Source organism: Coptis chinensis, chromosome 3, assembly GCF_015680905.1.
Source record: "Coptis chinensis isolate HL-2020 chromosome 3, ASM1568090v1, whole genome shotgun sequence".
Lineage (NCBI taxonomy): Eukaryota > Viridiplantae > Streptophyta > Magnoliopsida > Ranunculales > Ranunculaceae > Coptis > Coptis chinensis.
The window spans coordinates 8,907,329-8,933,334 of NC_141458.1; the positions used below are offsets into that span (position 1 = coordinate 8,907,329).

Sequence of the window (26,006 nt, forward strand, 5' to 3'; positions counted from 1 at the left end):
ACCGCGAGTCACGTCCCAGTTCCTCGACTACTCCGCCAACCCGGTAGCACCAACACAGTGCGCAAAAGAACAATCCTCCGAGAGCCCGAGCGCCGCGAGCCAAGCACCGACTCAAGACAGCGGCGTTAGTGAACTCGAACGAAGGCGACCACTCAAGCCGCTCGTCTGGGGAGCCAACCTCGACCCCACACTTAAAGCTCAACTTGTAAAATTTCTCGGCCCATGAATAAAGATGTGTCTGCTTGGTCGATATCGATGTGCCTGAGTATAGACCCTAGTGTTAGATGCCATCGGTTAAACGTCAACCCGGTGCCAAACCCGGTTCGGGCGTCTAGGCGATTGTCATTACGCTTTCAAAAAGCAATCAACGGACGAGGTAGATAAGCTCAAACAAGTAGGTTTCATCCGAAGGTCGGCTACGAGTGGAGTGGTCGCCAACATAGTGGGCGATCGAAAAAGAATGGCACCCGAATCGTTTCAGGCGTCGACTTCACCAACGTCAATCAAGAAACCCAAAAAGCGCCTTCCCCTACCAAGAATCGACCAACTAGTCGACGGACTTGTGGGCACGAGCCGCTATCATTTATGGCGGATATGGTGGGTACAATCGGATACCACTGGTGAAGAAGATCGAGGAGAAGACATCGTTCATCAACGACCAAGGAATTTATTGTTACAACGTTCTCATTCGGACTAAAGAACGAGGGAGCGACTATCGTACTAGTAACTAACATGTTCGGGACATATTAGGCGATACCATGGAGGTCTACATAGACGATATGGTTGTCAAAAGCAAAAAGCAGGCCCCACCACCTCACTCGCTTTAGAGCAAGCGTTCTCCGGACTCTGACGAAATGAATGGTCGAACCCAGAAGTGTCTTTTTCGGGCCCTCCTCACGGGAAAAATTTCTCGGATATCGTCCGCATAACCAGGCATCGGCAAATCCAGACTGGGGCTGTTCATCGACATGCCCGACCCAAAACAAAGAAACAGATACAAAGTTGTCGTAATACACCGCAACTAACCGATTCATATCCGAGCATCGGACAAATGCCGAGCCGTTCTTACAGATACTAAAAAGAAAGCGAATTCTCGTCATGGAACATCATGCCACTTAAGCATTCGCCACTCTTAAAGAGTACCTCCATACACCTCCCGGCCCTAGCCAAACCAACAGACGGAGAAACTCGGGGCTCTATCCGGCGGTATCCGATTCGCCCATCGATTCGGTCCTATCAAGGAGCGACCAATTCAGAAAGCGATCTACTTCACAAGCAAGACACTCGCTTCCCGGCCGGAAGAACTACTCTTACATAGAAAGAGCGGTCCTTGCTTTGTTATACTCGGCAAGAAAATTCGCATCAGATTTTCGTGCTCATCCAATCAAAGTGCTTAGCGATCTCCTTTTGAAGAGGATTCTTCACAAAGAAAACAAGACTACTAGGATGGCAATATGGCCAAGAGTCGAACACCACACGGACGCCCCGTCAAGACATCGCATCGAAAGGGTCGTCGTTGCCCAGACTTCCTGGCAGATTTCCATCGACGACCCTAATTGGAGGCTGAAACAGAGGTCGCACCCAAGAAAGCGGAGCATGCAAATGCGGCCCCGTCTCTATCGTCGATGGTTCCAAAGAACCCCGGAGGTATGGTATGGGGAATCGTTTTAGTCTCCCCGAGGAGCTATGGTAGAGAAGGCAGTTAGATAGACTGCAACGCCAACAATGAAGGCAGAGTATGAAGCACTAATAATGGGAATGCACGCGGCGATTCAAATTTCGGAATAAAGGAGATCCAAATCTTTAGTGACTTCGCGAATGGTCGCTCGGCCAGTTGCAAAAAGAAAGACACTACCAATAAGGTAACCTCTCCAAATACCTTCAAGTTGTTAACAATTTGCTTAGCCATTTAGCGAGCGGTTACGATACACCATTTTTGCATTGGCGAGAACCGCCACGAGATAACAACATACTTAGCAGCTCGGACAATCGATCAGGTCCCTAGATTAAGTGATTATCGAAGTAGTCGATTGACCGCCTTACCAAGCGGACCAAGTCTTGACAATTAGCGACTGCGTCTACCCCCTCTGCGAAGATCGACGAAGTCAATCCCGATGCAGCCTATTATCAAGATCATCCAAGATGCAGACACCCTCAGGAGCGCCCAAAGCGAAAAAGGTTCCACACAAACGTAGCTATTGTTTGGTGAGCGCAGATTATTCCGCAAATCCTTGAGGGGACCTTTATCCTCGAGATATATCGATCGAGCAAGGCGGCTAATTTTTGCTTTGAAATTCAATGGCGAGAAAGCAACCACCATCTGAGGTCGATCGATTAGCCCACAAAGCGATCTCGAGGTACCGGTACTCATTATCGTGCAGATTGATGCTAAAGCGCATGTCCTCAAATTACCGTCAAATGCCAAACATTTGGTCACAACATCATCACAAACCCATTTCGCGAATTGATTAACATCGCGAGCCATAAAAACGCCGTTCCATGTGGGGCATGGACATTATGGGACCATTCGTCCTCCCGAAAACCGGCTTCAGGTCGTCCTTGTTGCCACAAACTACTTCACTAAAATTGGGTGGAGGCAATTCCACTAGCACCGTCAAAGAATCTGCGTCAAAATTTCATTTGGACTCATATATCATCACGGTTTGGCGGATCTGAGTGGGTGATAGATCTGGGGACCATCCTATCCGTCACACATACATGAGTTTTTCTACCTACAAGCTGTGGTGAATTTGGTGAAGTGAAGATGGGTAACATTGGCATCTCTAAGATTGTAGGCATTAGGGATGTTCATGTAGAAACCAATGTCAGCTACACCTTGACACTCAAGGATGCAAGACATGTCTTTGACATTCGACTAAGCCTAATTTCTACTGGGAAGTTAGATGATGATGGCTTTCTAAACTTCGTTTTGGTAATGGGGTATGGAACTGAGCAAAGTTTCCATTGTAGTAGCTAGGAGAAAATAAAACTTGTTTGCTTTATAAGACACATGCTAGTTTGTGTAAAGTAGAGTTAAATGTGGTACAAGAAGGAGCTTCCTTGAACTATGGCATAAGAGCGTGTCATATGAGAGAAAATGCATAGAAGTTCTTGCCAAAGCAAAATGCCTTGCCAAACATAAAACGTATGCATTTAAATAGATGCACTCATTGTTTGGTTAGAAAGCAACATAGGGTGTCTTTCCAAAGATTCCCTTCTCACATAAAGGAGAATGTCCTTAAGCTAGTACATACAGATTTATGTGGTCCTATGAAAGTAAAGTCCCACGGGGGAGCTTTGTACTTCTTGACTTTCATTATGATGCGTCAAGAAAGATATGAGCATATAGTCTGAAGACCAAGGATGAAGTTCTTGGCGTGTTCAATACTTTCCATAGCATGGTGGAAAGAGAGATAGGGAAGTCTTTGAAGTGTATTTGCTCAGATAATGGGGGTGAGTACATTGGGCCGTTTGAAGAGTATTGCAAGAGTCATGGGATTCGTCATGAGTAGTCTGTTCCTAAGACACCGCAACACAATGGTATAGCTGAGAGGATAAACCGGACCATTGTAGAGAGGATGAGATGCATGTTGTCTCTCTTTAAGTTACCTAGAAGTTACTGGGTAGAAGCAATGCACATAGCCGTACATGTGAGTAACCTATCGCCTTCGAAGCCTCTGAATAGTGATTATCTAGAGAGAGTATGGTCAGGCAGAGATGTTGATTATAGATACTTGAGGGTATTTAGGTGCAAGACATTTGTTCATATTCCTAAGGATGAGAGATCTAAGCTTGATGATAAATCTAAGCAGTGTATTTTTCTGGGTTATGGGGATGAGAAGTTTGGCTACAAACTTTATGATCCGATCAACAAGAAGGTAATCCGAAGTCAAGATGTTGTGTTCTTGAAAGACCAAACCATAGCGAGACTTTGAGAATGGTGAGAATCTAGATGCTTTCATTGATGATCTTGTTGACTTAGAACCAAAAAGTTCCTCTTGTGGAACGTGTAGAAGGCATTGAGAATACAGAGAACCATAGGTTTGAAGCTTATGATGATGATTCTATTGCTTTCGTGATGGGATAGAACCTATTGATATAGAAGATCTCGGATAAAAGTGCATGAACCACCACCGAGCAAGCGAAGTGCATCCTCACGAGCCACAAAAGATGGGGTAAGGAGATTAGAGAGAAAGAGACAAACTTCAACCGGTATCCACCACATATGTATGTTTTACTAATTACTAATGGTGGAGAACCTATGTACTATCAAGAGGCTTTTAAAGGTATAGACAAAGAGAAGTGGTTGAGGGCCATGCTTGATGAGATGGATTATTTACATAAGAATCACACTTATAACCTGAAAGGAAGAAAAGTTCTCAAGAATAAGTGGATCTTCAAAGTCAAGCATGAGGAGAATATTCCACATCTAAGGCACAAAGCTCGCCTTGTTGTGAAGGGATTCAGTCAAAGGAAATGTGTTGACTTTGACGAAATTTTCTCTCCTATAGTTAAGATGACTTTTATTTGGGTGGTATTGGGTCTGGCCGCAAGGATGAACCTAGAGGTTGAGCAACTAGATGTCAAGACATACAATTTTTTTTCATGGAGACCTTGAAGAAGATGTCTACATGGACCAACTAGATGGGTTTGAAGTCAAAGGTAAGGAGCACCTTGTATATAAGCTGAAGAAGAGTTTGTATGGGTTGAAGCAAGCACCAAGATAGTGATACATAAAGTTTGAGTCCTTTATGGTGAAACATGGATACAAGAAGTCTGCTTCAAATCATTGTGTGTTTGTTCAAAAATTCCCATATGGAGATTTCATAGTGCTCTTGTTATATGTGGATGATATGTTGATAGTTAGCCAGAACATCAACAAAATATCCAAGTTGAAGAAAGAATTGAGTAAGTCCTTTAAGATGAAGGATTTGGGTCAAGCAGAGCAGATACTTGGTATGCGGATCACTCGTGACAGAAAGAGTGAGAAGTTCTGGTTTTACCAAGAAAGCTACATTAAGAAGGTGTTGACGAGATTTAACATGGATCAAGCGAAACCAGTCAGTTGTTCGCTTGGTGGCCAGTTCTGCATGACCAAAGATATGTGTCCAAAGGGTGAGCATGAGTAGAGTCAAATGGAAAAGATTTCTTATGCATCCATAGTGGGCAGCTTGATATATATCATAGTGTGTACAAGACCGAATATTGCTTTCACCGTTGGTGTTGTAAGTCGATTTCTGTCAAATCCGGGTAAGGAGCATTAGGAAGGTGTTAAGTGGATATTGAGATATCTCAAGGGCACTTCTAAGGTGTGTTTGTATTTTAGTGGGAGTAAGACCTTGCTTGAAGGCTACACAGATGCGGACATGGCAGGTGATGTTGACTCGATGAAGTCCACTTCCGATTATCTGTTTACTTTTGCAGGGGGAGCAGTTTCTTGGCAATCCAAGTTGCAAAATGTGTTTCCCTCTCCAATACAGAAGCCGAGTATATTGCAGCCACTGAGTGTTGCAAAGAGATCCTATAGATGAAGAGGTTCTTCGATGAACTAGGGCTAAAATTTTCAAAACAGCTTTTGTAGTTCTGTGCGGATCGAGGCGCCATCCATTTGAGCAAGAACTGAAGTTTTCATTCTAGATCCAAGCATATATATGTGCATTATCATTGGATTAGAGAAGTTCTCGAAGACAAGCATTTGTGTATTGAGAAGATCCATATCGACAAGAATGGGTCGGATATGATGACCAAAGTCTTACCAAAAGGTAAGTTTGATGTCTATTGTGCTACCGCCAGAATGGTAGCACACTCCTCCTGTTGATTTGGGAATGCATGGAGGTGCCCCCCTTACTGTTCGAGAGGGAGAGATTGTTGGTGTTATCCCTTACATGAGGATGAGGATGAAGGAGAGAAACAGGTATTGTTAGGTGAAGAGAAGAGATCAAGCGCCGCAAATCAAATTGGTCGTCGCGGACTAAGGCGCGTACCGCACTTTGTCGTGAAAAAGAAGATAGTTTTTTTTTCAGCCTCTCACGAAATATGTCTACTAGAGTTTTGGGATGGAAAAATAAGAGGGCGCGCACGCTCAGATTGGCCTTGCCAAGAGCGCGCTCGCGCTCATGCCTTAACATCTCAAGTTCTGATTTTTCTACAGTAAATGCAAAATTTTGCAGACGTGCCAAAATTTCAGATTACTATAAAAACAAAAATTAGGTTTTGGAAAACCAGTCTTGAATAGAAACTCAATTTTGAGAGCAATCAAAATTGAGAGAAAACCCATGCAAAGAGAAAAGCTTGTATGGAGAGAGGAGTGATCTAGTAAGATGGAGAGACTTGAGAGGAGTGATTGTAATCTTCCTTTCCATACTTATAAAAGGATTAGCTCTTGTGAAAGTAGGCATTATTGGCCGAACCACAGTATATTTTTGTGTTGTGGTATGTTTTACTTGTTTTACATTTCTATTGCCTGTTAGTGATAGTTATATTCATAGTTTAGGATTGTGGCTGTTGGTTGTAGTGAAAGATTAGATTTTTTATTGGAGTAGTAGATTATCCAAGTGCAAGCTATCTTAATGGGAATCGATTGGTATCGTTTTCCCCAACATCTGAGTCCATCAATATTCAGTTTTACAAAGCCAGGTAAAAGTTTATACCATTTCACCAATAAGGCTCTCTTATGTCTCACTGTCGCACTATAAATACCAATATTGTTTAAAGATATAGTCTCACCAAAAGATGGTTTGGATTTAATCCTAACATAAGGATTCATAACCCTTAAAACCCACCAAATGGTGAATCTGGCCCCCAAACCAGCCGGGTAATCCATGGCCCATTGACACCACAAACCAGGTAATCCATGTACTCTGTATTCATGTATTCAACTTCAATATGAAGAGTGGCATTATATTTCAAACAAATCTCTCCTAGTAATATGCTCCTCGATCAACACTATTACAATTTTTTTTTCTTTTGCATTTTTAGTTAGTATTGAAGAGTATACTAAGTTTTAATTGTATTCCTCAGGGCATCTCCAATGGGGGGTGTAAAATTACAACTCCACTTAGGCTCCACGTAGGTGCCATTAGGATTTTACACCTCTAATTGTATATTATTGTATAACTTATAAATATCCACACTCTATACTCTCCAATGGAAGAGTGTAAAAAAAAATAGATTTTAAACTCGGACGTCACTTGGAGTGACGTCCATCTTTAATTTAAACTGGGACGTCCGAGTTAAAAAATTACTTTAGAATTAGAAAGGGACGTTACTCCAAGTTACGTCCGAAAATTATTTCACTCAGACGTCAATTCGAGTGTCGCCCGGGCTTTTTATTAACTAATAGCGAGAGGGAGAATTCCCCACCCTCTCTATTAGCTAATACACTATTACCTACGGTATAACACCCCCATTAGAGAGTTTTTTTATATTTGGGGTGTAAAATTTCCACTCTATACGGTTTACACCCCCCATTGGAAATGCTCTCATAGTAAATCATATATAATTTTGTGAAGGAATTAAACAAATGGATTTTGCACATGTTGTTCGGCCCCAGCCTACCACCAATGCTGCTTGTTTACCGACATATTCAGGACTTCAACAACCATTATTTTTGTTTGTTGATCACTACATTCATATGTCTGAGAACTAGCGGCTGTTCATCAATAATACCTACCGCCGTTCCGTGCATGTACCACTAAACATGGAAAGAACAACTGTTTCATGGACTTAGCATAACAATCGTGCCAATGTGCCATCACCAGTTTTACCAGGCCAGTTTAACCGCTACATGGAGAAATGCCAACTACCAGTACATATAGATATTTCGTGAGTTGCTGGGTCAGTTACTGGATTAACTTGCCGCTTAGTTTGCTACCAATTAAATATGCGTGTATGGAATAATTCCGTGGCTCGATCCCTACTAATGTAGAAAAACGAGTTTTTTAGTACCTGTAAAGGGTAAAGTATATTATGAAATAAAAGTGTCGGGGGGGGGGGGGGCGGGCGTCTATGAGATTGCGATTTGACGCGTTGGCCAAATTAATTAAGGTCAATTTCACGAGGAAATTAGTTCAAGATGTAGCCTAATGGAATGCCAAACCTATTATTATGGAAAAGTTCATACACAACATGCTGCTACATACACAATATATAGTTGGTGGATTCTAACTAATATTAAAGAATAACCACTCATATTAGGGGTGACTTCGGATCGGATCGGATCGGATTAACCTCCTTCGGAATTTTTCCAAAATTTTTTCGGAACCTAATATACTAGCCAAATCCGATCCAATTTTTTTTCGGATTCAAAATATATTTCCAATTTCGGAACTTTCGGAAATTTCAAAATAACTCGGAAATTTCGAAATACTTGGTAAATTTTCAAAGATCTCTTTACTTTCAATTATTTTGGAATATCATACGACAATGTTCATTTGTAGGGAGAAAACCATGTCCACAACACCAATGTACCAACAACAATACGCGACTTGTTTCTCGGAAAACCCATTTTCATTCAAACAAGTGATCCAAGAAAAACGGAGAAAAAATAACCCGCAGCCCACCAATAGCAAGCATTGATTCTCATTGAGGTCCGGGTATTTGTAATGTTTCAATCTTTTTTCGTGTGAAAATGAAAATCGTAAAGTGTCCGCGATAAATAATGGATTATGGTCTTGGACTCTAAGTAGCTTTTACATAATATTCTATTTATCGAATTTGGCTTTTGGATTGGTCCTGGAAGTCATCAGATGACTCAATGACATTTTTTCATATCATTGTTGTTGTTATGGCAGACGGTGTAACGACATGTAGAGAAGATGGGTCCAATTCAAGTGGGGAAAGCAAGTAGCCAGTTATGTTTTTGTTTTGTTTTTTCAAGTAAAAACTGTAAAATGAATGAACGCGATGAGATATAATCAAAGTGGATAGTGAGAGAAGCATATATTTTCTGAATAAATTGGCAATAATATCGGAAATTTCGGAATTTTCGGATCGGATCGGATTTTATAATTATATCCAAATCCGATTCAATTTTTTTTCGGAATTTTCAGAAATCGAAAAATCGGCCCATGAAAACTACACCCAGAGCCAGACCAATTTCGGGTCGGATTTCGAAAAAATCGGAAATTTGGCAAAAAAAGACACCCCTAACTCATATATATAATTGAAAGAAACATATATTGTGTAAGGTAGATTCCTACGTGAATTAGTATGATTGGAATGGAAAAATAATCGAAAAAGAAAAAACAGGTTCATCAGTCAAGTGGATTACCTTCATAGTAATATATACTTTTAATAATTTATTTTTCTTGCTAGCTCTAATTAAGGTCAATCTTGACGTGGCCTTAGGATTTTAGTTGGAAGCATCCTCTTTCAGCTTTTAGAATTGACGCAATTTTCAATTTAACACTTGATGGATGGGAATTCTTTTAAGCATCTTTTTACAAACATCTTTTGTTTTTGTTTGATATGCTTTTGGATTTGGAAGCGTACTTAAAAGTTAAATTTGAATACTATCAATATGCTTATTTATGGTTATATATATAGTGGTGTCAAATGGGCTGGGCCGGGCTGGCCCGGCCCTCAAAGCATGAGGGCTTTATCCTTATTTACTTCGGAGGGCATTTGGGCCAGCTAACGCTTAAATCTCGAAGTTTTACCGCCCTCAACCCCTCGAGAGCTTGAAGGAATTGGCTCGAGGCCAAACGTGAGGGCCGGATACATTTGATTTACAAAATAAATTTAAACATTAGTTAAAAATGATAAAATCGAATGCGACTTCACAATTAAACCTTCAAACTACTAAAAAACTTGTTAAAGTCAGATTAGTAATTAAGATCGAGTTAAATTCATTTCATAAAATATTATAATTAAATTATAAGGTTGGTAAACTTAATAGATAAACGTTCTTTTAAGTGATTTTTAAAGATATTAATGTTAAAATGAAATATATTATAAATTTTTTAAATATATGTAATAAATGTTGAGGGCCTAATGAGTGCCGGGCTTAAGGGAGGGCTTAAGTTTGAAGTCTAGGCCCTTTACCCTCCCCTCAAAGGCTTGAAGGCGGGTCGGCCCAAACCCATTTAATGTGTGAGGGCCTCATTTTGAGGGCTTTTTCGGCCCATGGGCCGGGCCATGGAGGGGGGCTAAGGGTTTGAGGGCCATTTTGACACCCCTATATATATATATATATATAGTTGGTGGAGAAAAAATTAAATGAAAAATAAATTAAGACAACCCATGAGAAATTGAGAATGAAGATCCATGCCATAGCTCTGAGCTCAAGTAGTGCTCAACAACGCAATCACTAGGGTCTAGGGGTGTGCATAAAACTAACATAACCGACCGAACCGAACAAGTCTGTTTCGGATCGGTTATGTTTATCAGTCGGATTAGTTCGGTTAAAAATATATGAAAGCCGATAGGATCGGTTTAGTCCCAAACCCACTCGCTATATATAATATATTAGAATATACATATTTAATTTAATTTAATTTCAGAATATGTGAAAACCCGATCGGTTCAGGTTAGTTAATATCGGTTAAACCATAACACACTCAGTTCGGTTTTGGTATCAATTAGATTGGAATTCAGTTCGGTTAGTATAATATAGTCAGTTTGGTTGGTATAACATATAAACTGATAAGATCGGTTCGGTTGTCGATTTAGTCCCAAACCCAACCCATGCACACCCCTAGTAATTACTATTCTAATGCATGTCTGTTACAATATTTACATACTATATTCTCAAATGATCAAATACGTACCGTACCTTTGGACATCTCCAACACTGCTTACAAAACACAAATACATTTTTGCCATCAAGATCATCTTATTAATGTTGCAACGTGCCGACGTAGCAAAAATGATATTAATTAAAGTTCAGTAGAACATCAAAGACGATAATTGAAAATAATTTTAATTGATAACGGGGAATTCATTACAATATTCGTCTTATAACCTCTTTATATAGAGAACTCCTTCAAATAATCTTAAAAACTTCTAAAACACCAAAAACTATATATTCATAGTAACTTTCTGAAACTATTATAACACATAAATTAGACTTTTAGACACTTCTAAAAATGCTTAAATAATAACAATGAGATTTAATTACTATAATCATATATAGACTCTATGTTCTACGTCATGTTGTATGTCATTTGTCAAAAAATCAAGAGTTGTCAGAACTAATTTCTGGTCATATATATGGTTCTCTCAGATTATACAAATAGAGAAAATCTACTGTGCACAGGAGAGAGATCGCGAGTGGTGTAGTCAATCGAGGCTACTCATTACAGCAAAAAATGTGTGTATATTTATGAAATACTGTGCAAGGGCCCAGATTCATGCTTACCGGTGCAGCAAGTGTATTCTAGAACTGCTAATACACACACATATATATATAAAAGGTGTAAATGCAAATCATTTTCTTATTTTATGTTTAGCCGTATTAAGGAAGGCCAAAAGTAATAAAGTTAAAGCCTAATCAAGAGTTCAAAATCTTATAAAAATACTTGGCTAGCTTAGTCTTCAAGCAATTATTGAAAGTGATTTGGTTCACATTTGAGCTTTTGGACCTAAACTTTATTTTTTCGATAAACAAGACCTAAGCTTTATAGTTTCTGCTTATAATAATCAGGTAATCTTTACCAAAAAAAAAAACAACAATCAGGTAATTAGATCTAAGCTGCTTGGCTAAAAAAAGTGAAAAAAACCCATGAATTTAACAAAGCTAGGTTAATTGATGCTATGAGATACGGTAGCTTTGGTTGGAGAGGCTGGTGTGGACCTAATTTTTTTTCTATCTATAAAAAAAAAAAAAAAAAATTGTAAATTGAATAACAAGTACTTTTTTGACAAGTTAATAGGCAGTCACGTAGGCACGTTAAATGTGATCATGTGACCAATACTAGTCACAGCCTCACAGGCATTTGTACAGTAAAAACATTATTCTACCGAAGTGCTGATTATATCTCAGCTACTTTAAAAATCGACCCTTGTCTGCAGTCCTGCAATAGTGAAAAAATAATTTTTTTTTATGTATCTATAATCTCTCAGTCATTTCTCAAGTATGTTTTGCCCCTATTAAAAATGTTAAACTCCATCTAGCTAATTGGTTCATAAATAAATAAATATCTAGATGAGAATAGAAATGTAATTATAGCTTATAAAACTTTTATAAATAAATATAAATATCTAGATGAGAATAGAAATGTATAGTAATTATAGCTTTGAAACTTTTATAGCTTTGAAACTTTTATAGAATTTGATACCTAAAATTTCTTCTCCTGAGCATATTTCAAATTTTAGAACTATCAGTCTATGTAATTTTGTTTATTAAATTATTTCAAAACTACTAGCCAATAGGCTTAAGTGTCAATATCCATAAATTTGTTTCACCTTTTCAAAGAGCTTTTGTAAAAAGAAAGAACATAGAGGATAATATAGGATTAGCGAGTGAATTGTTTCATAATATGAAAAATATGGCCAAAACTTATGATAGAATAGAGTGGTCTTTTCTTAACAATATTTTTGAAAACCTGGGATTTAGTGAAAGATGGAGATCTCTTATAAATCAATGTTTATCTTCTGTCTCTTTCAAAATGTTACTAAATGGATCTCCTTTGGATAAATTCTTTCCCCAGAGAGGACTGAGATAAGGAGATCCATTATCTCCTTATTTGTTTATTATTATCTCCAAGGCTTTATCTAGAATGATAAATAAAGTTGAAAATGAATATTAGATACATGGTATTAAGATTAGAAGATATGCTCCACCTATTGCCCATTTATTATATAACGATGATTTAATTCTTTTTACTAAAGTTTCTCTTAATGAAGCTGATACTCTTAAAAATATTTTGTATGAGTATTGTAAGCCTCTAGCCAACAGATAAATTTTGACAAATCAAGTACGTTCTTTAGTAAAAATGTACATGTCAAACATAAAAAGATTATGAGAAGGTTCTGAAAGATGAGAGAGTTTACAAATAAGGAGAAATATCTTGGTGTGCCTATTTTACTTAGGATAATAAAAAAACTGATTTTGATTACCAATTGATGTAGATAATGTACATAAAAATATAAAAGGATGGAGAGCTAGACTCTTATCTCAAGCTGGAAGAACGATTCTCATACAAGTTGTTACCCAAACAACTCCTCTTTATGTCATGACTTCCTACTCCCTCCCTGCATCTGTATGTGATAATATGGATAAAGTGTGTAGAGAATTCTGGTGGCATAGATATGATGAATCAAAGAGTATCCACACTATTGAGTGGGATAAACTTTGTAAGCCTAAGTCTCTAGGGGGACTAGATTTCAGAAAGTTCTCAGATATAAATAAGGTTCTCTTGGCTAAACAAAAGACAAACTTTAAAAGACATAAGCTCTATATGGTACCAAACTTTCAATACTGCTTATGGTAGGAGAGGTATGGGAAAAGAACAAAATCTACCCTATAATGTTTCTTATTTTTGGAGAGGGATAAATAAGAGTTTTGATCTTGTGAACAAAGGGTCTATATGGACAATAGGAGATGGAGCTCATACTTCAGTCTTCTCTGATCCTTGGCTGATGTTTTATGATAAAACTATCCTACTACAGGACTTACACCCACCTGTGGGGCCTAAAAATATTGGAAAGTCAAACATCTGATGAAGGCAGATGGAACTGGGTGGAATGACCAGTTAATAGACGAAGATTTTGATCCAATAGTGGCTGTGCTTATTAAAGGGACACATATCAGACCCCAAGAAAGAGGGGATAATGAGTTAACTTAGAGGCCTGACACTAAGGGTAAATTATCTGTCAAATCTGCCCACAATATGCTAAAAGCTAAGGAATGGGAAGTTAATTTGTGACTCAACTTTCCAACCTAAAACTATTAGAAGAATTTGGAGAGCTAAGGTAACAGTTAGAGAACAAGTGTTCTTGTGGAAGATGTATATGAATGTTTTGCCTACTAGAGAGAAAATACAGAAGAGGATAAAAAATATAGATACCATGTGTGGCTTTTGTTTTAGAAAGGAAGAAAACCAGGAACATATTTTCTTTGAGTGTGACTGGGCTAAAGTTTTGTGGTTTGCTTCACCACTAGGGTTAAGAACATAGGTTTATAATGGATGGAGTTTAAAGAGATGGGTGGATGAAATCATGGAATGGTGTGAAAACAAAGACACTGATATAGCAAATTTGGGGGGTGTATGCTTGCACCTTGTTACAAGCTATGTGGGACAACAGAAACTTAGAAAAGTTTGACAAAGGGGCTTTGGACAGAGATGCAATCCTGACAGGCACTAAAATTAAATGGGAGACTCTTAACCCTAGTTTTAATTCTGTAAATAGAAGTAGCAATAAGCATGCTAACATACAAGCTTTACCACTTCTACAAGTGGTAATAATACTAGTTTGGCTATTGGTAGGTGTCAACCAGCTCACTCAGTTGATTATGTAAATATCAGGTTTGATGCGACTTTCAATAAGAGAACTCTGTCAGGTGCTACTGCTGCCATGACATGGAATGAGGAGGGATCTCTAGTAGCTGTTGCAGTAAGGAGATTTCAGACAAAGTCAGCTGAAGAGAGTGAATTTCTAGCAGCTGAGGTAGCAGGGCAGCTCGCAAAACATCTAGGAGGGGGAAATTTTGTGTTTGAAGGTGATAACATCAATGTCATCAACAACTTGAAGGCCCAAGAGTCCAGTTTCGCTTGACTATTACAAAACATAGCTAAAACTATTATTAGAATTTCTAGTAAATTTAATTATTTATGTTTCAGTTGGTTAAGAAGATGTTTTAATGGAGAGGCCCATGATCTTGCAAAATGGGCGTTTGGCTCATCTGATATGGGTACTCTTCCAAAATGTTGTTTAGACTCTAAGTGTATTACTATATTATTATAATATATATATGTCAAGTATTTTAGCGAAAAAAAAGGAAAAGAAATGTAATTATAAAATATTCTATCTTAAAATTCAATCAACAATAGCGGTTACACAGTTGCAAACATGCGTAGTTGCACGTGCCTTTTTTTGGTGCTATTAAGAACCCCTAACTTTTGCTAAATTTTTTTTTTTATAGTGGTAACTGTTCATAATTTATACCCCCAAAAAAGTAAAAAAAACAAAAAGAAAAGAAGTAGTAGTAGTGTGAATTAGTATTGGGGCATCTAGCCATCTAGGTGCTAGGCGGTGCCCAACCAACTCGCCCTAGGCCCAAGTTGTTTAAAATATTGGTGGACCCGATTAGGCGGGGCTAATCAAAGCCTCTGTGGGTCCAAAAGTTTTTTTTTTTTTTTTTTTTTTTTTTTGGAAATTTTATTAATAATGATAACGAAGTTTTACAAATAATTAGGACAAGCGTGCAACAAGTCGCTACCGCAAGTCCTTTTCCGAATGGCAAAACCTATCCTCCTAAAAGCAAACTCATTAGAACCTAACCGCCATTACGTTGCAGTCCATAACTTTCTGCAATCTCTTAAGGAGCTCAACAGATTTGTTGTGCCAAGAAACCAAAGGTGTCAAAACCGAAAGGAATGAAACAATCTTTGGTTAGCTCTACAAGCCTCCTCGTGTTTCTCAATTTTCTCACGCTGCTCTATTAGTGCTTCTCCCACCTCAAAGACTCCATTCCCAAGCCTTACTAATGGAGAGGCTCGGTTCACATCAACACATGCATGCCTCCCTCGCACTAAACTGTAGATCAATACATTCGCAGTCGGGTGTCGAACTCCCCTCATTCGGATCGCCGGTGAGAAAATTCACAGAGCCACCTTCTTCACCCTGTACCTAGCCCTCCAAAATGCATCACATAAAATATCTCCTCGACATGATCATGTGGGTATTTGAAGCTGGGAAATATCTACAATGTCTTTGCGATGGTCCCCAAAAGTATCTAGTCTGCTCTTTTTGCACGGGCATAGACCACCATCCGAAAGTACAAGAAGAAATCATTTTTTTTTTTTTAATTTTAATGATTAAATGTTGAAAATTAAAGACCCGTGTAGGTTTCAGATTTGAATGAGTTTAAAAGTCTAAAGTTCAATATAAATTATATGTCACTATAAAAAAATATTATGTTTTTATATGAAGTCAATCTTCTTCAACTATTACGCATTTTTGTAATAAGTATACTTATTTGTATTTATTTTTTGAGTTATGGTAAATGATTTTCTTAATTTATTGTAGTATAGGTGTGTATTACTATATATATATTAGGAAATATATTAGGAAAAAAAACCTTTAGTGCTTCCAGTGCCTGCGCTTAACTAGGCTAATAATAACAGTAAGCACAAGGCGGTCTCCCCACACGACTACTGACCTAGCGTTTTTAGAACATTGTTAAGAACCAAGATAGCAACCTGCGTAAACATGAGATCCAGCTGCTGCTTGTGTTCATTTGCTGCTTGTGTTTACTAATTGGAGTTGAAGCTCATGGAATCTAGGTGTATCCAATGCATGTGTTGTCTCCAAAATTAGTATTACAAATCAATGTTAATGAGAGATATATTATTCTCAAATTATCGAAAAAAAAAGATTGGATCACAACACACTAGTATTTTTCTTCCCTTCAAAGTTGACCCAATATGGTGTTCTTGGATGAATCTTATTCGAAGGTTTTGAAATGGCACTGCCACTCATTGTGTTTTCAAATTATGACGCAAACACCTTCAATTGTACGTTTTAGCTTTTTTAGCAGTGTATATATATAGACCTTTCTTCTAATTAGGGTAGTGATAAGCATATAATCACATAGGAAAAGAAGGATTTATTTCAAGAAAATGGACGGAGGCACTTTGGATTTGCATATACATGATACATGTCATCCTGACCCTAATTAGCACATTTAAACCTATTTACAATTCTAAGACTGCAAATGTGCAGCATATCTATACTGATATACAAGTCCGCTGTCGGCTAATATTTACTCAACAAATTCTCTCAAATGTGTTTGCGGGCAGGTGTGGAAACTCAAATTGATTTCTTTTGCTACATGGCCATGAAAAATGACATGTCGTAAATTTTGTTGATCCTTACTTCGAAAATGACTTCTTGTCTCGAAGGGTAGATGATTGGGACCCTTTCCCTCTTCTTCACCTTGTTTAGACTTTAAAGAAAGATAAGTTTGCCTCGACATATACACCGACTAGTGACGTACGATATAATTTGACAGGAAATAGATTTACACGATGACAATTTCGTACATTAGCGCACCAGTAATCAGTCCAAACCATTGTACCAAAGTGTCGCATAAATTCACTATATAAATCGTCTATTTTTATTGATCAGCATCATGACACTACCATGGAATCTAATTTTTCTTTGTTATTCAAGGTATCTCGGTTAATATTGGGCTAGGGCGAAAGTGTCTGAATTTCACACTTAGTGATTATATAGTCAAACTGTCAAAGATTAGTCCAAAAAAATGTTCTGACCTACCAGCTTTCACTATCTTCCCTTTGAAGTTTCAATACAACACAGAATATAATGGTAACGTCTAACGTGGATCAGCAGAATCTATCCAATAGAAACAGGAGTCTAAAATCATAATGGCCTAAAAAGTTGAAAAAAAGGAGAATACAAATACTACAAAAGCAGCTAAAATAAAGCAATAAAAAATAAAGCAAGAAGAAGAGTAACTGCCAAAGAATAATATTAAAACCCCCAAACAAAACCACCCCTGTCCTTGATCAGTTCATCAACCCTTCTACTTCAACCTTCAAAATTCAATCAGTCTTCAGTCTTCAGTTGCCTTTTAGTGGCGGCAAAACGTTTTTCACCGCCCCATTTATTTACTTGTCAATATAAAGTAAGAAAGAATTTAGAAATGGGTAGAATGAAATTTGTATATTTGAGGCAAGATTGCTTAAAATGGCATAAAAATATTTTCTTTTAGTTTGGTCTATGGCATGTAAAGAGAATAGGTTATTATTATTATTATTATTATTAACTCAAGGTTTACTACTATTATCTTCTTGTCAAACAAAGCAATGGAGATTTCACACTTTGTCTACTGGCTTCTTCTTTTCTACTTCGTTGCCTTTCCTAATGGTATGCTTCTTTCTTTTTACAAGTTTTTAGTTGTTTCAATGATCCTTTACTAGTTTTCATATTTAGACTTGTGGTGTGTCTATGAAATTGATTGTTAGTTTCTTTCTTTTGAATGACAGATCTTTTTTTGAGTGAATTAATTGGTTTCTTTTCGTTAGACCTTTGATGATGAAAACTTAGTGCCGATTTAAATTATTGTATATCGACTTAATAGAGTTACTTTGGTCTTGAACAAATTCTGATGTGATTCCTATGTTTTTATTCGGACGGTTGATCGACTTGTAGGGTCCGTTTGTTAACTTATCTAGGTAATTCTACTGTTAAATGGATAACACATCTTGTTTTACGACATACACTAGGTTAATGTTTTATGCTTTAAGTCCTGCACTGGAAATTTTCAAGTTCATGTTTTATCTAGCACGCGTCTTCTAACCTGCTCTTTCTTTTTGTTGAGTCTGTTTGATAGTGTATTGTAGGAGACTTGATTTATTATCTTACGTATCTTGATGCTATTGTTAAAGTTGTGAATCTATTACGCTTGTATTGTCCTAGATCACCATCTAGCGATAGCAAAGTCCCCTGCTGTTGTGAAATATTATTTCTAACTTTAACCGGCAAGAACAAGCTGCTTTGATGTTAATTTCTAAGTATTATTTCTAACTATAGCGACGTACCCTGCTGTACAAAAAATTGGGGGAATTTTATGGATATTACACTCTCATTCTTAAATATTATGAGTTTGTTTTAAATTGGGCAATATAATAATTTTCTTATCTTTCAAGAAAAATTCAAAACATCTACATTAAATCTCCTTTTGTGAATGCTGATTAGATAAGCTGTTTTACACAATATATTGCAGGCCTTGTGACAGTTCATGCATTCACGGGGTCCTATGGAATAAATTATGGCAGGATTGCGAACAATATCCCTTCACCTGAAAGCGTTGTAACACTATTGAAAAAGCAATGATAAAGAATGTTAGGATCTATGATGCTGATCGAGTGTCCTTGAGGCGTTTAGAGGGTCTGGGCTTGAACTAGTAGTTAATGTCCCTAACGAAGTTCCTGAAAGACATGAGTGCCAATGAGGACCGTGCCACGAGCTGGGTCAAAGATAATGTTCAGCCAGATCTTCCCGAGACACCTATTCGTGGAATTACTGTGGGCAATGAGGTGCTGGGAGGTGGTGATCAGGAACTTGAAGAGGCATTACTTTCGGTGCAGTCAAGAACATTTACAAAGCTGTTGACAAGCTTGGTTTAACTCATCTAATTCAGATCTCTACTGGCGCATTCACAGGCTGTCTTTTTCTAACTCCTACCCACCATCTTCATGCATTTTAGGGAAAATATTGTTCAGTATATGAAGCCACTCTTACAGTTCTTCTCACAAATTGGTTCTCCTTTCTTCATCAATATCTACCCGTTCCTGGCTTACATGAGTGATCCGGAACATATCAATCTTAATTATGCTCTATTTGAGCCAAATCCCGGGATTCATGATCCGAAGACTAAACTCCACTATGATAATATGTTCGACGCTCAGGTTGATGCATCTTATGCTGCTTTACAAGACGCTGGATTTAAACATATGGAAGTCATAGTTTCTGAGACGGGTTGGGCTTCTCATGGGGATGAAAATGAAGCAGTCGCCACCCCTCAGCATGCAAGGACTTACAATTTTAATCTACGTAAACGTCTCGCTCTAAAGAAAGGTACCCCTTTCAGGCCACATATTATGGTGAGGGCGTATGTTTTTGCCTTATTTAATGAAAATTTGAAGCCTGGGGCAACCTCTGAAAGGAATTTTGGGCTGTTCAAACCTGATGGAAGCATCTCTTATGACATTGGTTTTCCTGGTATCAAATCTTCATCAGCACCTCCGGCATTTACCCATTTAAAGGCAGGTGTCTCCTCTCCACTATTTTTTTTTTATGTCAATTTTAATAAATTTAGGAGTCTTCACGTTTTGGGTACAGAGTCTGTTCGTGTCATGATATATTATTTACTCAGGTCTCAGGGTCATATGTTTTGGTTGGGAGTATACATGTCGATAGTAGGCTATCGTTTTGTTGTCCGTTTGTGTTTGTAGCTAATTAATATATATTAGGCCGCCTCTGTGCTTTTTCAGTAGGATTACTCTTACTTGATATTGAATACTTCCTGTCAAGCTAGACAAGTGCTAATTATACATGCCTGTCTTGGAGACGCAATGTAGAGAATTTATACCCATCTTAAAAGCATCTCCATGGGTGTAAATCAGTCTAAAGTAGATGTTTGAAAAATTCTAATTAACGTTTTATTTACACCGGCTTTTCGTGTCTTTATGTAATATGTATATCTATTCTTTTTGCATTCATTTCCGACTTCACTATTTGATTGTGATTTTTTTCAACATACAGAATATGCAAGCTCAGGGTTGCTGTTTCTCGTACTTCATGGGGTTGGCTGCTTGTTTCACGGCGGTGCTCCTAATTTTGACACAATGATTTAATTATTAAAGATTTAAAGGTGCAAAGCTCGTTTCTTTATTTGATTTAAAGTATTACTAAATATGAAAATTACTCGACCTGTTTGGTTATGTGATGTTGTAATATTTGCATTCACCATTCACTTCTTGCTGATATTGAGCGTATAGTTACTTTTCAATCTTCGACTTATACCTTCTTGATCATTTTCAAAATCTCTCTTGGGATTAGTTTTAGATAATATGAGTGGTCCCTGCTGGTTAGTCATTTAATTTTGTCTTTTTGGACTTCAAAACTAAATGTGGTGTTTCATGGCCCTCCAAACGTTTGGAAAAGGTAATTAGAAAATTTGGATTTACAAAGTAGACCTAATGGATTTGCAGCAGAACTGTAATACCCTTAAATGCCTGTTTGTTTTTTGAAATTTGGAAATTTTGTGGGAGTTTGAATACTTGAGAAATGGGTTCCTGAGATTAAATTTAGTCTGGTAAACATTTGAGGGTTTTATTTATTTTTTAAAATAATGTAAACTTTGAGAGTTGTAGTTAGTTTCGAAATGAGCTGTTTGGTAAATCTACAAAAAGATCGACTTATTGTTGATACCATCCAATGCTTTGTTACTTATCCTGTGTTACCTATCTTCTCTGGTTATTCAGATGAAGATTGAATTGGATGTTTAACTGATATCAAAGTTGAGTGATTACGTTCTTTGGGAAGGGGGGAGAGGTTGAAGTCCTCTCCCTCTTCTACTACTTTTGCTTGTAGATATCCATTTTCTGTTTTTCAGTAAATGCACCTTCTGGCCAGTCTTTGAGATCTGGTTCGATTTGAACTGAACTTCCTACATTCAAAGTTTCTATTGCAAAAGAAATGCCACCGATGAATCGTACTAGATGCCAATCCAAACGCTTCCATGTCTTATTGTGGACTAACTGACTCAGTTATTGTGTTTTATCTTTCGGTAAAGCCTATGCAGTTGTGCTAGACATAATTGGATGGAGTTTACAGTTTCCATGTGGTGATCATATTCTTGTAGGAATTTTCCCATGTCAACATATACACAAAGCAAAGTTTTCACCAAGCTTTGCACATCACTGCTCTCTACAATCTCAAATGTCAATGGTGGGAACAGGTGGGGAAGAGAAGAAGTACTAATAGTGGACGAAGATCTAGGTCTGTAACATCATCGGTGACATTCATATATTTTGCCACAGTGCCACACTATACCATAGCTCAAAAGAAACTTATGTTCGCCCTTTTAATATACAGACTATTTATTCTTGACTCTTGATAGCCTGGTACTTTCTCTCGGGTTAAAATATAATTAAAAGAGTTTATTACTGAACTGGAATTAACGTGGTTCTCACTTCTCAATGTCAGTACTTGTGGTATATACTAAGTTTTGCTGTTAACTTGTTAAGATCTCTTGAGCCATGATTTGAAGTAATTTTATCAGTAAAATATTGGGAAGTTGGCCTGATTAGTTGCGTGCAAAATAGTGCAGGCTGGCAAGTTATGCAAGATTTAATTCAGCATAATTAATTGCTGGGAAAGGTTTACGTATATTGATAAAGATTTGACAAGGATTGCTAGCGTCCTGCCTCTTTTAGGGGTGGACCATCTAACCCGCGTACAGACAAAAGAAATGACTTGTACACCTCTTTATTAAAGGGTGTATTTGTTAAATTTTAGCTCATGAAAAGTAAAGGAAATAAAATGGGTGGTACACTATGGAATGGAAATGAAATAATTCTAAATGGTATGTGTTTGGTAAATTAGGGAAAGGAAACTAAAAACTAGGGAAAGAAATAATCATGTTTGTTTGCAAAAGCTATGTAAAGGAATAATTATATTGTTGGGTGTGCTAGTAGTAAGTCTCTAACTATCTATTTTCTTTCCTTTCTACAAAATTTTTTGGGGTTAGCTAAGGATACAAAACTTTTTCCATTTCCATGATATTATTTTCCTATGGAAAAACTCATTTCATTTTCATGGGTAAACAAATACTTTAAAAACTATGGAAAATGTGGACCATTCTTATTTTCCTTTCCTTTCCATAGTGATTCCATCATAACAAACATACTCTAAGTTGCGCCTCAAATCATTTAGAGTACAATGGATCACTGAGTTAATTCAATCATCTTCTCCAAAGTTTAAACATAAATTCAAACACACAAAACACCCACTGACCCACATGTGACGACCCTCCAACACTGGTATAAACCAAATCGTCATAATCTTAAATTTTATATTTTTACACGTAGTCTGTGTAGTTTAAGCGTTAATCAGTAGCAAATCGTTCCAATAGTTTATAGCGATTAATCGAAATTAATTGGCAATTAATTTAAATTTAAATTTAATTTATTTACCATAGTATTTGTTAATGACTTAATTTCTCTCTTTTTTTATAAAATATAAAACCCAAAGAGATGAGTCTGAATCACACATTTGGTGTGACAAAATTTGCATAGTGTTCCATTTCAATTTGATTGACCACTTGATTGAATAGAAGATACAACAAATAATTTTTTGATATATATTATAAATTTCTACACACAAATAATGGAAAATAAAATAAAATTAAATAGTCATCTTAAAAGATTACTAGGCATGGACAAGTATCAAGCGGAAATGACTAAACAATATTATTGGTAAGTCCCCATATTAATTATTTCCACTAGATTTTTGGACCCGTTCAACGAACGGAGACCGTTTTTATATATTTTTTTTCCATTTTATTATTATGTATCAAAAATCTTACTTTCAAAAAAACTTAGAAAGTAAATTAATTGATCAAAGTTTCTTATTATGTATCAAAAATCTTATTTCCAAACTATATTGAAGCTTAGAAAGTAAATTAATTGATCAAAGTTTCCATCGCCAATAATTTGTTAGACTAAAATGTTGTTTTTTTTGTATCAATAGACAAAGTAGATCATTTATGTAACTTAATATACACTTTACTAAGCATTGAACGGGTGCCGATTTACTTAATTTATGTAAGGGAAGAAAAAAAAATAGTAAATATTTTGTTTTGTAAAAAATGTGAAGTGAACAAGTTCCACTATGAAATCATTTCAACAGTTAAATTTTGAGTTCAATGACTTTTCCAATTTGAATGTGTACGTGAGAGAAAGGTATAGACCTGTGAAATTTCCTGTGCAAAGACTCATATAAACAGATTAACACATACAACACATTTATAATTGGGGCCAGTTCCTGGGACTCAAATTTTTTTGACTCAAGTTTCACTCAATTTCCTTACCATCAAATTGAGTTCATCCAAGTTCAACAGCTCTGCTGCGGCTCAAAGCAGCTCATACCAAATTCTTCCCCCCTCTTTTTTCACGTTCAAAATTCAAAATTTTTACTGAGCTAAGCTTATGCGGAGTAGTTTTAGTTGTCTTATTACTTTGCTTCACGTTTTTTGTTGTTTTAGCTGTCTTAGTTCTCTGGCAATCTAGACTCTGATAGCCTAAGCGATTCCGTAGATGGCTTTGATAGATAGATAGAGATGTAGAAGGGAAGATGAACAAGGAGAGCTCTCAAGGGCCAGAATAGAGAAACTCCAAGCTGAAATGAAAAATTTATTTTGCTCTAAGGAAAAACATGTGGTGAAGATTGGCTGCAAAAACCCCAGAGAAGTCCTTACAGATCACACGACCTTGGTGGGGAAGCTATATGGGGGAAAACACATATCGCTACAGGACCTTGCAGATGAAGTGCATAGATGCTGGCAAATCAAGGGGGAGACCAAGATAGAAGTTATTTCAAAAGGTATCTATAAAATGGTTTTTGCTGAGGTAGAAGACTATCAGCATGTCAAGACAAATGGACCTTGGGTGATCCAAGGATTTATTCTCTCCATTAAGAAAGTAGATGATTTGGGTAGCATGGGAGAAGATCGAAGCTTTGATAGAGTGGACTTCTGGGTGCAGATCTTTGGACTCCCAAGAGATCGCATAAATGAGAAAAATGTGCACACAGTGGGTTCAACTCTGGGCAAAGTCAAGGGGATGGATCTTCATTGTTCAGCTGCATTCAAAAACCCTGTTGCAAGGGTGAGAGTGCGTATGGACATCAAAGAGAGATTGCTCAAAGGTATTGAGTTGAGTACGGAATTGGGCGAAGTCCTCTGTGTCCCTTCAAATATGAAAAGCTAGAAATCTTTTGCTACTTTTGTGGATGTATTGGGCATGATATACATTACTGTAGTATCAGAGAAAAACATAGCTTGGAGTTGAGGAAGCTGGGAGGTTCTCCTAAAGATATAAAGAACAATTTCTCTTTTGGTCTAAGAGCAAATGTTTTCTACAATGGCGATGCTGTGCCAATCCCAGCCTCGATTACTTTTTCAGGTCCTCCTCAAAAACCTAGGATGGATCAAATTCCAGCTAGGAACAGAACCCCCCCTGGGAAGAAGCTGTGGAAGGGTGATGGGCTATGGTCACCACCACTGAAGGATGCTCAGGTGGTGGCGAGTGTGGAGGTCAAGTCAAAGGGTACAGAGGGTATTTCAGAGGTTCTGACAGAGCACAGAACGGATACATCAGTCTGGATGATCACAGAATCAGTGACCGTTGGGAAGGCTGAGCTGGGCACTGACTCAAATAAGGGGGTGGACCTGGATATGACGGATATGGAAAAGGCCCATGGCTCAGGGGCCAAAGCTGGACCGATGGACCCCGATCAGAGATTAGAAGAGTCTTGTGAGGCTTTGGTGCTCTGGAGCCCAAGTTCGGGTATGATGGATATGGACCAAGGTAAGGGTTTAGAAACAGGGAACTGCAATAAAAAACAAGAGTATAGGCTGATTCTTCGAGAACACACAGCTGGAGAACCAGGAGAGATAGCTTTAAAAGATGAGTCCTTGGGAACAGGACCATCTTCTGTGGATGTTCAGCTACGCCGCCCTCTCTTTTGCTTTTGTCTGACACCATCATACACGATTTTGAGAGCACCACGCCTGATGTATCTCACCATTTCACCTCACCAGCTGGAAGAGAGAGCGCTTGTTTCAAGTTCACAGGATTGCCTACACGTGGAAGGGGTCTAAAAACGGTGGTATCTCGAGGTAAGAGAAAGGGGGTAGTTAAGAAGCTTGAAGGTGCTGGTCAAGAGGTAAGGATAGGTAAAAAGTGATCTTTTGCTGCTAAATCTACCGGAAAACAACAAAACATGGATGATGCAGAATGGGAAAGGTATTGTTTGAAGGTGGTAGCAAAACAATCTAAGAAGGCTAAGAGGGAGGCTGATGAGCTTAGGGAACTAGGCCTAGGGCATATGTTAATCCCTGAAGAAGCTCCAGTGATTGACATTTCTAGTGATACTGGCGCATCTTTAGACCCCTCCAACTCAAGCCGGTCTCTCAACCCCAACATACCCTCTGATCTCTCAGACCATAGTATCCCAGAAGACCAAATTCCTTCGGATGCCTTCACAGAATGGGGAGAGGATTTATACTCTGAAGAGAGGGGCCAAAGCTT

General features: G+C 37.7%; 1 protein-coding gene, 1 long non-coding RNA gene and 1 pseudogene across 3 annotated transcripts in view; 2 read left to right on the forward strand and 1 right to left on the reverse strand.

Annotated features, from left to right (window-relative positions):
- LOC147507758 (glucan endo-1,3-beta-glucosidase 14-like) overlaps positions 1 to 21,894 on the forward strand; it is a 54,174-nt gene extending 32,280 nt beyond the window's left edge. Inside the window, exon 5 of the transcript XR_015217781.1 lies at positions 21,608 to 21,894. The gene's annotated coding sequence lies outside the window, so the exon portion shown is untranslated. The remainder of the gene's footprint in view (positions 1 to 21,607) is intronic.
- LOC147507759 (uncharacterized) overlaps positions 1 to 26,006 on the reverse strand; it is an 85,106-nt gene that overhangs the window by 20,224 nt on the left and 38,876 nt on the right. The gene's annotated exons all lie outside the window — the stretch shown is intronic.
- Positions 17,745 to 21,894, forward strand: LOC147507760 (glucan endo-1,3-beta-glucosidase 14-like; annotated as a pseudogene). The gene is made up of 4 exons (XR_015217783.1): positions 17,745 to 18,054; positions 18,914 to 19,955; positions 20,455 to 20,563; positions 21,177 to 21,894. The product of XR_015217783.1 is annotated as a glucan endo-1,3-beta-glucosidase 14-like (transcript).